Below are 13532 nucleotides of genomic sequence, written 5' to 3' on the forward strand. Positions count from 1 at the left end.
CATTTTAATGTTCATAGATAAAGAAGTATAGCAGTATGTGTTACATTTTTTTTCCTACTATGAAAATAATTTTCAGGAATTTAGACTGTTAAATAATCATTCCTTTTGTGAGACTAGCTCTAAAGATACATATAAATTTTGAAATCTATAGTATTACTTAGCAATTTTAGTGCTTTACTTTTTGCAGCCAATCATGGAAGACTTGCTTTTATAGCTTTCTCTGCAGAGTCATCTTAATTATAGGGAAATTCTTTTACAAATGGCTATCCATTTACAGTGCTTCAGCTGGAATCTAACATTGGTTTTATTGGAAATGATGAAAAATTACTCTTCCTGGGACACAGAGTTAAGAATTACGATTGGAAGTGAACTGTGTTCTTTTAGCTTTAGGAAAATTTAAAATATCCTATTATTTCCTTCTAAACAGTTTATCCCAAGAAGGTGTAGTAAAGCATAAACCTTAAAGATTCTAGAAAAGCTTTCAAGGGGAAAGGTATCATACCTTATGTGATTCAATCAACACATTTAACTAATTCATGAGTTTCACCCAACTCACAGCAATAGGGAGCAAGCCTGGATTAGAAGTCCATCTATGGGCTGCCATGGTACCCTTTCAGTCTCACTCTGCTTTGAATATTATTTTCTTCTTCTTCTGTTATCCAAATAGCTCACAAGGCTGGGAGAGTGCTCTAGCCCTAAGGACAGGAACTTCTTTGAGTCTCTGTTCATATTAATAGCATTCATGACACCCTGGCACCATGTTACATATTCACTTGACTATTGTCTTTCTCCTAGAAAGAATATAAGTTCCATGAGGGTAAAGAATCTGTGGGCTGTAATAGTGTCTGGTATATAGTGCATGTAGGCATGCTAAGTCGCTTCAGTCATGTCCAGCTTTTTTGACTCCAAGGACTATAGCTCACCAGGCTTCTTTGTCCAAGGGCTTCTCCAGGCAAGAATACTAGAGTGGATTGCCATACCTTCCTCCAGGAGATCTTCCCGATCCAGAGATCAAACTCTTATCTCTCATGGCTCCTGCACTGTAGGCAGAGTCTTTATTGCTGAGTCACCAAGGAAGCCCGTGGTATATATAGTAGGATTCAATAAATATCTGATAAAGGAAGTTTTGAATTTAACTTAAATTTCTCACATAGCTCATATTTTATTCTCTAAGATACCATGTTTACTTTACCTAGAATTAAAAAACTAAATATCTTAATATCTTCTAGGTATAAGATTTCTTAAATAAGAAGTCATAGAAGAAAAAAAAAAGATAAATTCTTCTACACTTAAGTTGTGTTTTGATGACAAATGGAATACTAACTAATGGAATATTCTTCAGCCTTTAAAAAGAAGGAGATTTTGACACATGCTACAACATAGATGAACCTTGAAGATACTGTGCTAAATGAAAATAGGTCAAGCACAACAAGACAAATATTGTATGGTTTTACTGTATGAGGTACATAGTCAAACCCATAGAGATAGAAAGTAGAATGACTTTTGCCAGAGGCCGGTAGAAGTGGAGGATAGAAAGTAATTGTTTAATAGATATGGAGTTACAGTTTGAGAAGATGAAAAACATTCTGGAAATGAATTGCAATAACAGTTGAACAACAGCTCCCTAGTGGCTCAGTGGTAAAGAACCCGCCTGTCAATGTAGGAGACACAGGTTTGATCCCTGCATGGGGAGGATCCCCTGGAGAAGGTAATGGCAACCCACTCCAGTATTCGTATCTTAAACTGATGTGCAATTTCCCAGAGCAAGTGTCTATCACATGATATATATCAATGATATCTTTCAGAGGAGTATAGGGGCTTCACCCAATTCCCAGTATTGTATATTTTAAGCTGGGTGGCGGGCAGGTGGATGTCTTATTATTCTTTAAAACATAAATATTTACTCTGCATACTTGTACTTCACACAGACTATTTATTAACAATTAAATAAATGAAATTAATGACAATATGCAGTACCCAAAGCATAGAGCTTAACTATCTTTCATCCATTTTGGTCCAAAAATGTTGTTAAAAATTTTATGTCTCTCTCCTTGCTAGGTTCTTATGCTTTTTTTTTTTCAATTTACAAAAAAACATACAGAGCTTAAAAAAGTAATTTTATTCAACTTAAAGATCTCAACTTTTATTTTGTCCATTAAAAAAACTGAGCCCCCTGGAAGCCAATCTGCCATGAAGAGAGTGAAATCCTCCACTGATTTTAAATTGTTATACAATTTCCCCACGTAAGTGTCTATCATATGATAACACGAGAGAGAGAAATGGAAGATCATAAATAAATAGAGTATAAAACTTCAAGTTTCAGGGCATTACTGGGACAGATAACTAAGCAAGCATAACTCTGATATAATAAATTACTTGAACTGCTTAAGAGAGTGGGCTACATAAATCTTCATTTTACTAGAGGAGCTGCAGAATCCAAATGTACCATAAAGAGTAAAAAATCTCTTTTGAGTGCTAACTGAAACTCCACATCAGATCTGAAAAGCCGAGGGCCATTAAGATACATGCCATAAGCTTACATACACAACACCAAGAGCAACCTCTTCCTCTTGGTGTACGAATGTAGCTGTCCATGTGAAAGTAGAGTTATTTGCGTTATGGCTGGACGTGGGAGTGATGGTAAGATGTTAGCAAGAGTGAGAGCCAAGAGTTAAAAAAACAACATGAAAACTACCAAGAAATGCCCTGTTTTACATTTTATTCTACCAGGGTAAACAAATTATTCTGGGTACACTGACAATGTGACATGTAACTATTTAGTTCATATTCATCATTGTATTTAATACCCAAATAACATCCTTGATAGGTATTACTTTTCCTATTTTATATATGGAGGGAAGGAGGGAAAGAGAGCGAAAGAAACTTCCCAGAGAGACAGTGCAGGTAAATGGGCCTGTTGGAATGCAAACCTAGTTCACCTCACTCAAAGTCCAGTACCTTGGCCATTATACTCTTTATGACTGCCTTAAAATATAGTTTCTAAAAAAGACAGAAAAAATAATTAGTAAGACAAGAATCAATCAGCCAGGTTATTAGCTTTTCCCTCCACTTTAAAGGTTTTTCCTATCTTTGGGCCATATTTCCACTCATCTACAAGTTCTTTCTAAGATGAACCAAGGAAATAAAATATGAAACCAATCTGTCAATTTATATTTAAGATGTCTTAGGATCCCTCCCCTCCTCTCTTTTGTCTGTCTTTCTCTTCTTTCCTTCCTCCCTTCTTCCTTTCCTTCCTTCTTTTCTTTCTGTCTCAACTGTATTCCTATATCTTTATTTACAACACACATAAAGTGCAGGTGGTATACTGCTGGTCCAGAGTGGGAGCCCTGGGGTAAGAATATCTGGTGACAAATCCAGGGGCAATACTTACAGCTTTGTGCCTTTGGCATTTTACATAACTTCTCTGTGCCTTAATTTCTTTGTAAAATGGGGATAATATCTCATAGTGTGTGACTGTGAGGATTAAATAATATAATGTATCTAAAGCACTGAGTAGTTTCTGGCACATAATAGGAGCTTAACGTTAGGTATTACTATTAGTAGTAAATGAACATATACACACATACATATGTACTGCATCAGTTCAGTTCAGTTCATTTGCTCAGTTTTGTCCAACTCTCTGTGGCCCCATGGACTGCAGCACTCCAGGCTTCCCTGTCCATCACCAACTCCTGAAGCTTGCTCAAACTCATGGCCATTGAGTCAGTGATGCCATCCAATTGCATAGATACTAATAAATGTTAGCTATGACTATGACTGATATACTGATATACACAACTATTTATATTATTATAATTATTAATTAAATGTTATAATTATATATACAATAACAATTATTGTATGCAATATGGTTATGTCACTAGTATATTAGTTACAGTCATGCTGCTGCTGCTGCTAAGTCGCTTCAGTCGTGTTCAACTCTGTGCAACTCCATAGACGGCAGCCCACTAGGCTCCTCTGTCCCTGGGATTCTCCAGGCAAGAATACTGGAGTGGGTTGCCATTTCCTTCTCCAATGCATGAAAGTGAAAAGTGAAAGTGAAGTTGCTCAGTCATGCCCGACTCTTAGTGACCCCATGGACTGCAGCCTACCAGGCTCCTCCGTCCATGGGATTTTCCAGGCAAGAGTACTGGAGTGGGTTGCCATTGCCTTCTCCAAGTTACCATCATAGCTAGCATTTATTATCATTCATATTACTTGTTAGTACTTCAGTTCATTTCAGTTCAGTCGCTCAGTTGTGTCCGACTCTTTGCAACCCCATGAATCGAGCATGCCAGGCCTCTCTGTCCATCACCAACTCCTGGAGTTCACACAAACTCATGTCCATTGAGTCGGTGATGCCATCCAGCCATCTCATCCTCTGTGGTACCATTTTCCTCCTGCCCCCAATCCCTCCCAGCATCAGAGTCTTTCCCAAAGAGTCAACTCTTAGCATGAGGTGGCCAAAGTACTGGAGTTTCAGCTTTAGCATCAGTCCTTCCAATGAACACCCAGGACTGATCTCCTTTAGGATGGACTGGTTGGATCTCCTTACAGTCCAAGGGACTCTCAAGAATCTTCTCCAACACCACAGTTCAAAAGCATAGTATTTATTAGTATTTATACTCTTATGAAAATATACTAACAGTTGAGGATACCACCATCAGTGTACTCAGGCCTTGGAGGAGAAGACAGGAGCACAGAGACAAGGTCTCTGGGCTGAAAAGGATTAGGAAGACTTTCTGGACGAGGCTTGAACTGGGTATCGAAGTGTGAGTGGGAGTCAGATATTCAAAGAAGGCCTGTGTGTTGGGGAGTGAGGGTATTTCAGGCAAGAGAGAACGGCATTAGTGAAATTGCACAGCACAAAACAGCAAACTGTATAGGGTGGTCTGAGGGCAGGATATCCGTGTCATGGGGCCAATTACAGTGCAGCAGTCGAAGTGGAGATCAAATTGAGGTGAGTCCACAGGGATGGGGTAGCAAGGAGAAAATGACTCTTTCAAGTAGGCAGGCTGTGAAGAGATTAAGTATTCGTTCTAGGAGTTAGAACCATAGAAAAGACTGAGTCATCATCCAGTATAAAATGTCCACTTGAACTGCAATCCAATTCTTAATTTTTTTAAAATATGTTCCTGATGTTATTTCTGTATAATAGTGGCAATTAGCATTAAAGAAATATTTTTCCAAACAATAATAAATTGTGATAATAATATAAAAGATGATATAGAACTATATGTACATATTCTAGTTATGAAAGTCTATAGCTTCAAAGACAAAAGTTGTAGAAAACATCTGCACCAATTATCCATGCTGCCCTTTTTCTATTAAAAATCACTACACATGAGAATGAGCAAAATCTGTTTCCTCATGACACAAGGAAGCAGGTGGATTTTGTACAAGCATAGTTATATCAGTAATAATTAGAGTAGAAGTTGGGACAAACTCTAAGGAAACAGAATTAAAGAGTGTCATCCCTCTTTCTGTCAATCCTGAACTACCAGTAACCTCTTGAATATGTGATGTGCCTTTCCACACACCCATGGGCGTCTCTCTAGAATGTTAGCCCTTCACTCTTTTTGGCCTGATATCTTCTATTTGGCCTTCAAAATTCAGTTGAAAGGTCATTTTCTCTGAGAGGCTTCTCCAATCTTCCAATCTGCTTTTGCTGCATATTCTTTTGGCCTCAGACATAATGCATTCTTTTATCTTAGTACTAGCCACACTGAAGTACAATTATTCTTGAGTTACCAATAAACTATAATGTTCTCGAAGGCAGGCATTATGGTTCTTTAGATCAGAGACCCCTAATTCCAACTATATTACTTAGAGCATATTTGACACCAAATAAATTCTAATAGTTTGTAGATTCACCATCAGACAAGCATAGTTTGAAAAATAAATTTATCACTCTTAGAATAACAAGAGACTTTAAAAAACAGATTCCTTGTTTTTCCACCTCAAAATTATAAATAGATTATGTGGCAAAATGCTCTGAGACACCCAAGATAGGACAGAAATTCCAGACAATATTTCTCAAAGTTGCTGTGGGGAGTATTAAGAATTTTTCCTTTCTTCTGTCCACTGAAGCTCTACTTTGGCTTTCCAATCAGACTACCTTCCATCAATAGTTACGATTTTTCATTATTGTGAAAGGACAACTCTCTCATCCACGAAATAGTCTGTTACAAGCACTGCTGGATTATTTTCTCCACATATGAGCATTAAAAACTAAAAGAGGACTATTCAAGGGATAAATGATTCAAGTGAAAAAAGCCATGGAAAGCTTTGCCATTAATCTTTCAAGAGAACCTCTCTCTGCTTCTCCCAAAGCACATTTTCCATGCTAAGGGAAAAAAATTACTTGAATTTCAAGGCAAAAACAGACAAAATATTGCCAGGAAATAGTTGCAAATCCCACTGGGAGGAAAAGGTCCTTTTATTGAATTGACCAAAAGGTTCATTTGAGATTTTCCGTAACATCTTATGGAAAAATCTGAACAAACTTTTTGGCCAACCCAATACTATAAGAACAGAAGACCACTACAGTGAATTGTGCAATGAAAAAAGCCAGTGCAAAGAGAGGAAATAACTTTTTTAGAGGATCATCCACATTTCTGTACTGTACCTAAGATGTGCTAGAATAGGCTGAGTACATCTAGCAGATGCAGTCTCATCTTCCCACTCCTTTTAGACAAACACAGCTTTATCTGTCACATTAAGGTAGGAATCCTTCAGGGTTGTTTGTCAGTTTTGTTCAGTTCACTTAACTCTGCCAGGTTCTGTGAAACAGTAATAACTGAGACAGTGTTGATGCCTCAGAGAACGAACTCAGTGTTGATGTGAGTTCAAAGATCCGCACAGGTCCTACCACCAGCTGGTGGGGGCTCTGAGAAAACTGCAAAATATATGAGGTGAGTCTTACATGTGAAACATGTGAAGTGAGTTAACATAGAAGCGACTCTTACACGGTAACATGTGAGGTGAGCCTTACATGATGAGCCGAAATGAGTCCCACTGACTGAAGAGGTGGTGGGCATGGGTCTCTAAGAGGTTGCCCCAAAGACATCATCAGTTGAGAACTTTGTAAGACCTAAAAGGATTCGCAGGGGTTTCCCAGGTGGCGCTAGTGGTAAAGAACAAGCCTACCAATGCAGGAGACGTAAGAAATGCAGGTTCGATCCTGGGTCAGGAAGATCCCCTGGAGGAGGGCATGGCAACCCACTCCAATATTCTTGCCTAGAGAATTCCATGGACAGAGAAGCCTGGTGGGCCACAGTCCACAGGGTTTCGGAGTCAGACAGAACTGAAGCAACTTAGCACACAGGCAAACAAAAGGATTCTCAAAGGTGTTGATGAGATAAGCCATCTCTCTTCCTCATTTCAGACATACCTTAGAAGGTTCTCAGTGTCCTCAAGCCCTGGCAATATGTAGATCATGTTCAGGTTGATCTGATGAAGAGGAAGTAAATAGTACCACTTTCTAGTCTGAGTAAGAAAATCACAAACTAGATTAATGACAACAACAAAGATGCAGGGGAGGGCAGCAGTTTCTGTAGGGGCCATGCTGTAGATAGGACAGGTACAGCCTAGAACTGGAAGGAAAAAAATCATGGAGTCATAGTGACACACGATATAACCAGAGCAGCAGTACTTCATCCGCTGCTTCATTCTTCAACAAGAGGTGACTTTGCGTCCTCAGTGCGAGCTTACAAGGGGGGCTGACAAGGTAGACAAGACATCAAGGCAGTCCAGTAGCGGGGAGACCAGGCAGTGAACAGGGTCTAATAAAGCAGAGTACATGCTGCCCTGGGTAATCCTGCAGGTGCTAAGAGAAGACCCAAGACGAGCGACTAAACTGGACTTTAGGAGGAGAGAGAGAAAAGTGAGGTCAGAATGAAGAGTTTACCACAGAAGGGGAGGGGAAGGAGGAGAGAACTCCAGAGAGAGGAAAGAGAAGGTGAAAGGTCCAAAGGCAAGAAGCGGCGAGTTAGCTCACAATGGGACAAGGAGCGCAGCGTGCGGGCAAGTGTGCGTGTGTGAGTGTGATGCATGTGAATGGTGTGCATGTGTATGATGTGTGTGAGTGGTGTGTGTGTGTGGTGTGTGCATATGATGTGGTGTGTGTATGATGTATAGCATGTATGTTTTGTGGGGTGTGTGGGGTGTGTGAATGTATGTGTGTTCTGGCAGCAGAGATGAAAGCTGAAGCTGGATCAGTAGCTCCTGCAGCACACACGCAACAGAGGCAGATTGTGCTTTAGAAGATGCTTCTAGCTGCAGGGTGGAGAACAGGCTGGAGGGGACCAGGCAAGGCCCCGGGCGCGGTTAGGAATTTAAGTAATCTGAAAACAAGCATTTAGAAATCATCAAGATTGATTCTGAAGTCCATCTGGAAGAATAAATGAAAGAGAACAAGCATGACTCCTTCTAAGCCCTCCACCCTCTATTCTAGTCAAGACACAAAGTCCATTGTAAAATAAAACTACTGTAATTAAAATAGACTGATAAAAGTGCTGAAGTGGTATAGACAGATGAATGGAACAAAAAGTCAAGAAATAGCCTAAATAAATGGGAATTAGGTTATTGTTAAGATGGCAAGTAGCATCCTTTTAAAAAATAATTAGAAAAAATAATAAAAATAATTAGGCTTTCACCATATCTAACAACAAAACAGATTCTAGGTAAAGATTTAAAAATAGGTACAGAATTAAAAAAGGTAAAAATAATTACTAAGCAATTCACAAAAGAAGAAAAGCAAACACTAAATAAACAAAGATACCAATTTTTACCTAGCAGATTGGCAGTGATTTAAAAAGCTCATAATATCCACAGACAGTGAGATTACAGTAGGGAAATAAAGATGCTTCTATTCCACTGGTGAGAATATACAAAATTGATATGTCCTTTCTGGAAGATGATTTAACAGTATAAAACAGATGCTTGAAAATATACCATTTTACCTAGACACTCTATTCCTAGGAATTTATCTGAAGGAAATAATTGAATAACCACACAAACGTGTATATAATGGTGGCAATTGCAACATTTTGAATAATAAAGATATGTTGCTGTTTAGTGTCTAAGTCATGTCCGACTCTTGCAACCCTATGGACTATAGCCCGCCAGGCTCCTCTGTCTGTAGGGTTCTCCAAGCAAGAATACTGGAGCGGGTTGCCCTTCCCTTCTCCAGGGGAGCTTCCCAACCCAGGGATCGAACCCGTGTCTCCTGCATTGCAGGTGGATTATTTACCACTGAGCTATCAGGGAAGCCCAGTAAAGATATTAATGACCACTAAAATGTGATGAGAGAGACAATGAATTCTGTAAAGGTTAAGAATTATTTTAATGACATGAAAAAAATGACGTTCATAATATATTGGCAATAAGCAAGGTTGTGGTACTGTGTGGATATTACAATTCTATTATATATTTGTACATAATATATACAGTCGTGTCTGACTCTTTGCGACCCCGTGGACTGTAGTCCACCAGGCTCCTCCGTCCATGGGATTCTCCAGGCAAGAATACCAGAGTGGGTTGCCATTTCCTTCTCCAGGGGATCTTCCCAAACCAGGGCTCGAACCCAGGTCATCTGCATTGCAGGCAGATGCTTTAACCGCTGAGCTACCAGGGAAGCCCCTATTATACATTTGTACATAGAAAGGAGAAATTTACATAGACTCACCAACAGTTGCTTTCTCTGGTTTTGGGATTATGGTTGGTTTCTGTTTTTGTCTTAGGTGTTTTATGAAATTTTCTTGCCAAGAGTATATATTACTTTTATTATCATGAAAAGTACAAACTCTATGTCCCTTTGCAAAGAAGTGTCAAGAACAGCGCTGAGAGTGGAGTCAATAACTCAAGAGGAGAGCAAGTGCCTGCATCACACTCCAAGCCATTGACAAGTGCCAGCTAGATGGTGTTTCCTCTCTGGATTCAAGGAGAAACACTGACACAGAACAACTCTTTCTACACCGAACCTCAAAAGAAGAATGAAAATCCTTGTCACGAAAACCAGCAGCGTTACTGAATAAATTACAATATATTTTGCACTTCAATTGCATAGATAATGTAGACACTCAAACCGCAGTTTCAGAAGCAATCCCCACATCGTGTCTGCCCATTTATCAAACCATGTCAAATACCATAGTCAGTACAACTTAGCTTTGAGGAATATGCTTTTTTCTGGTGTGGGACTACGTCCCATTCATAGGAATCCTCACATTACTCTGTCTTTTCACTTATGAAACAATAAGAAGCTGTTTCATGTACTCTAACTTTACATATCAAGCACTAATATGGTAGATATCTTTTTCATAATAATCTAAGACTGAAATCAATAAATACCACCTTACTTTTGTAACACAATATTCTTTTGTACACATAATCTAAAGCCTCCAACAAACCATGCTCAGTGGAGAAGCAGGCATTTTTACTATTATTATTATTTCTATATATATAGAAAAAACTTACTATAAGAGTTTATTTTCCCAAGGGTTTCTCAGTCAATCAGCCACAATTCAGCTTCACACCCAGTATTGCTTTCATAGTGGCATTTTTTTTTTTTGGCTGTGCCCCATGGCATGTGAGATCTTAGCTCCCCAACCAGGGATCGAATCTGTGCTGCCAGCAATAGAAGAGTGGAGTCTAAACCACTGGACTGCCAGGGAAGTCTGAGGTGTATAACTTTTTTCAGCTTCAAATACGAATGACTGTTTTTCAATGAGAAATACTGGAGTTGACCAATTTTCTTTTTCTGCCTTCTATATAATATAGAATTGAATACTTATGGAGATGTCAAATTCAGTCTTCTCATCATATTGACAAAGAAACTAAAGCCCAGGGAGACCAAGCAACTCTTCTCACATCTCAAGGGTCATTAGCAGGATGGGAGCCAGACCTCAGTCCCCTTTCTCTATTGTAAGTACTCACTGTGCTGCAGAGAGAGCCTGAGCACCCTACAGCCATCGCCACGTACAGACTGCGCCACACACACTGGGTCCCACAATAAGCCTGTGAGGAATGATACTGATGCTGGTTAATATCATTCTCATTGCATAAAGGGGTAATTGTCACTTGGAGAATTCAAGTGACTGCGAAACACTTTTAGCCACAAAGCCCAAGGCTTTATACCAAGGCCAGAACTTTCTCCCTCTGAAATCAAGACTGGGATATGCTTTTTCTAGTTAACTCTCAATTTGAAGGAATCCACTGCTGAAAAAGTTTTGGAAACTTAAATTTATATAGCAATCTGATAAAAACACTCACATACTGTAAGACAGTTATTTCCCAAGGAAGAATATCTTTTAGATCATATATCTTCTCAAAGCATCAGCTTTCTACAGAGAAATTAAAAATTGAAGTCAGAGAATAATGAAAGCTTACCCCTGTTTAGTTTAGCAAGAAATTCAAGAGGGCTCTGATCCAGGTTAACCTTTGTATCATTAATTTCAGGAAGCTCACAGCTTAAATGGAAATCATCAATGTAAGCTTCTAGGGCTTCAGAGGCAGAAGAATATGGCTTTTCTTTGTATTGGATGGAACCATCAACATTAAAAGCGATGCTGTTGAGGACTAAAGATGCTGGAACAGAAGATTCAGAAGTGCTAAAGTGATGTTTCTTAACTGACTTTGCCATTGCTTTCTCAAATGGGCTGCAAGGTCCATTCATTTTCCAAAAATCTCTAGACATAAAAAAAGGTGTACATGATTTCAGTTAATACAGGAATGGGTGATAATACTCACAGGATCCTTGCTAATCTTTGTATCCTACATATTTGCTTTTTTACAAATGAAATTATTTTTTATTCCTCTTTATGTTTTATGAATAGTACACTCTCAAGCAATGTTTGTTGATTGACAGTTTCACTGCCATGGCCACAAGTGTGAACTGGACTTTATAAACATGAGGAACTAAGAATTGAAGCCTTGTTAGGTAAAGCACAAAACAGAGGGCTTGCCTTCCTGTGTTTTTAGTTTTCCTCAACTGTGTAAGTAGTTCTGGAATCTTGAGATAAATTTATTCACCACATGAAGACATGACAAGCTTTCAGAATCATGAGAGAGTCTTCATTCCATACAGTTGTTCCCACCACACGGATGAGGCAGGGAAAGCGCATGTGAAGACAAGAAGACAGCCACAGTGGGCCCTGGCACGACAGTGATGGCAGAGACCAGGGGACAAGAGGACGTGAGTGCAGACAGGAGTAGGATTTAGTGTGGGCATTGGGCCCTGTGACCTTGTCACTCTGACCTCAATGCAAGAGTTTAGCAGCTCTTTATTATCATCTTGCATGAACCACTTACTCTCTACAATAACTACTAAAAACAGGCATTGCAGTACCCTCATTTTCAAAATAAGATTATAGTAACACATGGAGAATACGTATCTTGTTCAAAGCTAAAGGGAAACAACAGCCAAGGTTAATAGCCAAGGTTGAACCTCAGCAGTCAGATTCCCAGGTCGAACTTAACCACTGCACTTGACTACCAGACCATTGCCCCACATGTGCCGAAACGGCCTGTGTAACCTGTAATGTAACTTGTAATCTCTAAATGTCAGCCACATCTAATGTGCCAGCAAGGACTACCAAGGTTGGGTGCCTAAATTCTGAGGTCTCTTATTTCTCTCAAATGCTTAGAGAGTAGTCACTGGTGTGTGCAAGGGGAAATGCCATGTATTTGATAATAATATATACATAAGTGTCAAAGAGAGAGTACTCACTTTTTGAGTCTTTGAAATTCAAGTGGATATGCTGAATTTTCAGAATGTTACATTATATGACATCATAGTACTTACAATTTTCACCTGTGGAATGTTTTTCTAGTTTCTTCTAATGTAATGGAGTTAAATAGAAGCCTTTGACAACCAGAATAAAACTATGGATCATCTTCCCACAAAAATGCACATTAATAAACACAAACACAATGGGTTCTAGGGTTCCAGAAGCTCAGGCATGCCCCCTGCCCCCATGAATTCTAAATTAAGAACTTCCATCTAAAGAAAGTGATTGGTGGGGAAAGAAACAGAGGGAAGGAAGGACAGCTAGGAAAAAAATGATCAGAAGATCCTTACCAGGAGTGGAACAAACTAACCTGATACTACACATTCTTGGAGATACAATGATAAAAAATCTTTTGACTTTAAAGGCCCAGCTTAAAATGTTCTTTCTTTGTAAACCATGGCCATGGTCATCTTCCTCCTTCACCTTCTCCTCTGGATTGAAACAAAGTGAAAATGTTAATCGTTCAGTCATGTCTGACTCTTTGTGACCCCATGGACTATAGCCCACGAGGCTCCTCTGTCCATGGGATTCTCCAGGCAAGAATACTGGAGTGTGTTGCCCTTCCCTTCTCCAGGGGATCTTCGCAACTCAAGAGATAAAACCGGTGTCTCCCGCATCGCAGGCAGGTTCTTTACCATCTGAGCCATTAGGGGAGCCCCTCTCCTGGATTTGTCAGTATCAGGGGACTTTCTAGGTGGCACTAGAGGTAAAGAACCCGCCTGAAATGCTAGATAGCATATTAAA

The 13532-nt window shown here is 39.4% G+C and overlaps 1 protein-coding gene and 1 non-coding gene across 2 annotated transcripts in view; both read right to left on the bottom strand.

Moving 5' to 3' along the window:
• Positions 1 to 13532, bottom strand: part of GRIP1 (glutamate receptor interacting protein 1) — a 752861-nt gene that overhangs the window by 255937 nt on the left and 483392 nt on the right. The gene's annotated exons all lie outside the window — the stretch shown is intronic.
• On the bottom strand, positions 9566 to 9637 carry TRNAC-GCA (transfer RNA cysteine (anticodon GCA)). The gene has a single exon. It is a non-coding gene; the product is annotated as a tRNA-Cys (tRNA).

The sequence above is a fragment of the Bos mutus genome, chromosome 5, assembly GCF_027580195.1.
Source record: "Bos mutus isolate GX-2022 chromosome 5, NWIPB_WYAK_1.1, whole genome shotgun sequence".
In the NCBI taxonomy this organism is placed as follows: Eukaryota; Metazoa; Chordata; class Mammalia; order Artiodactyla; family Bovidae; genus Bos; species Bos mutus.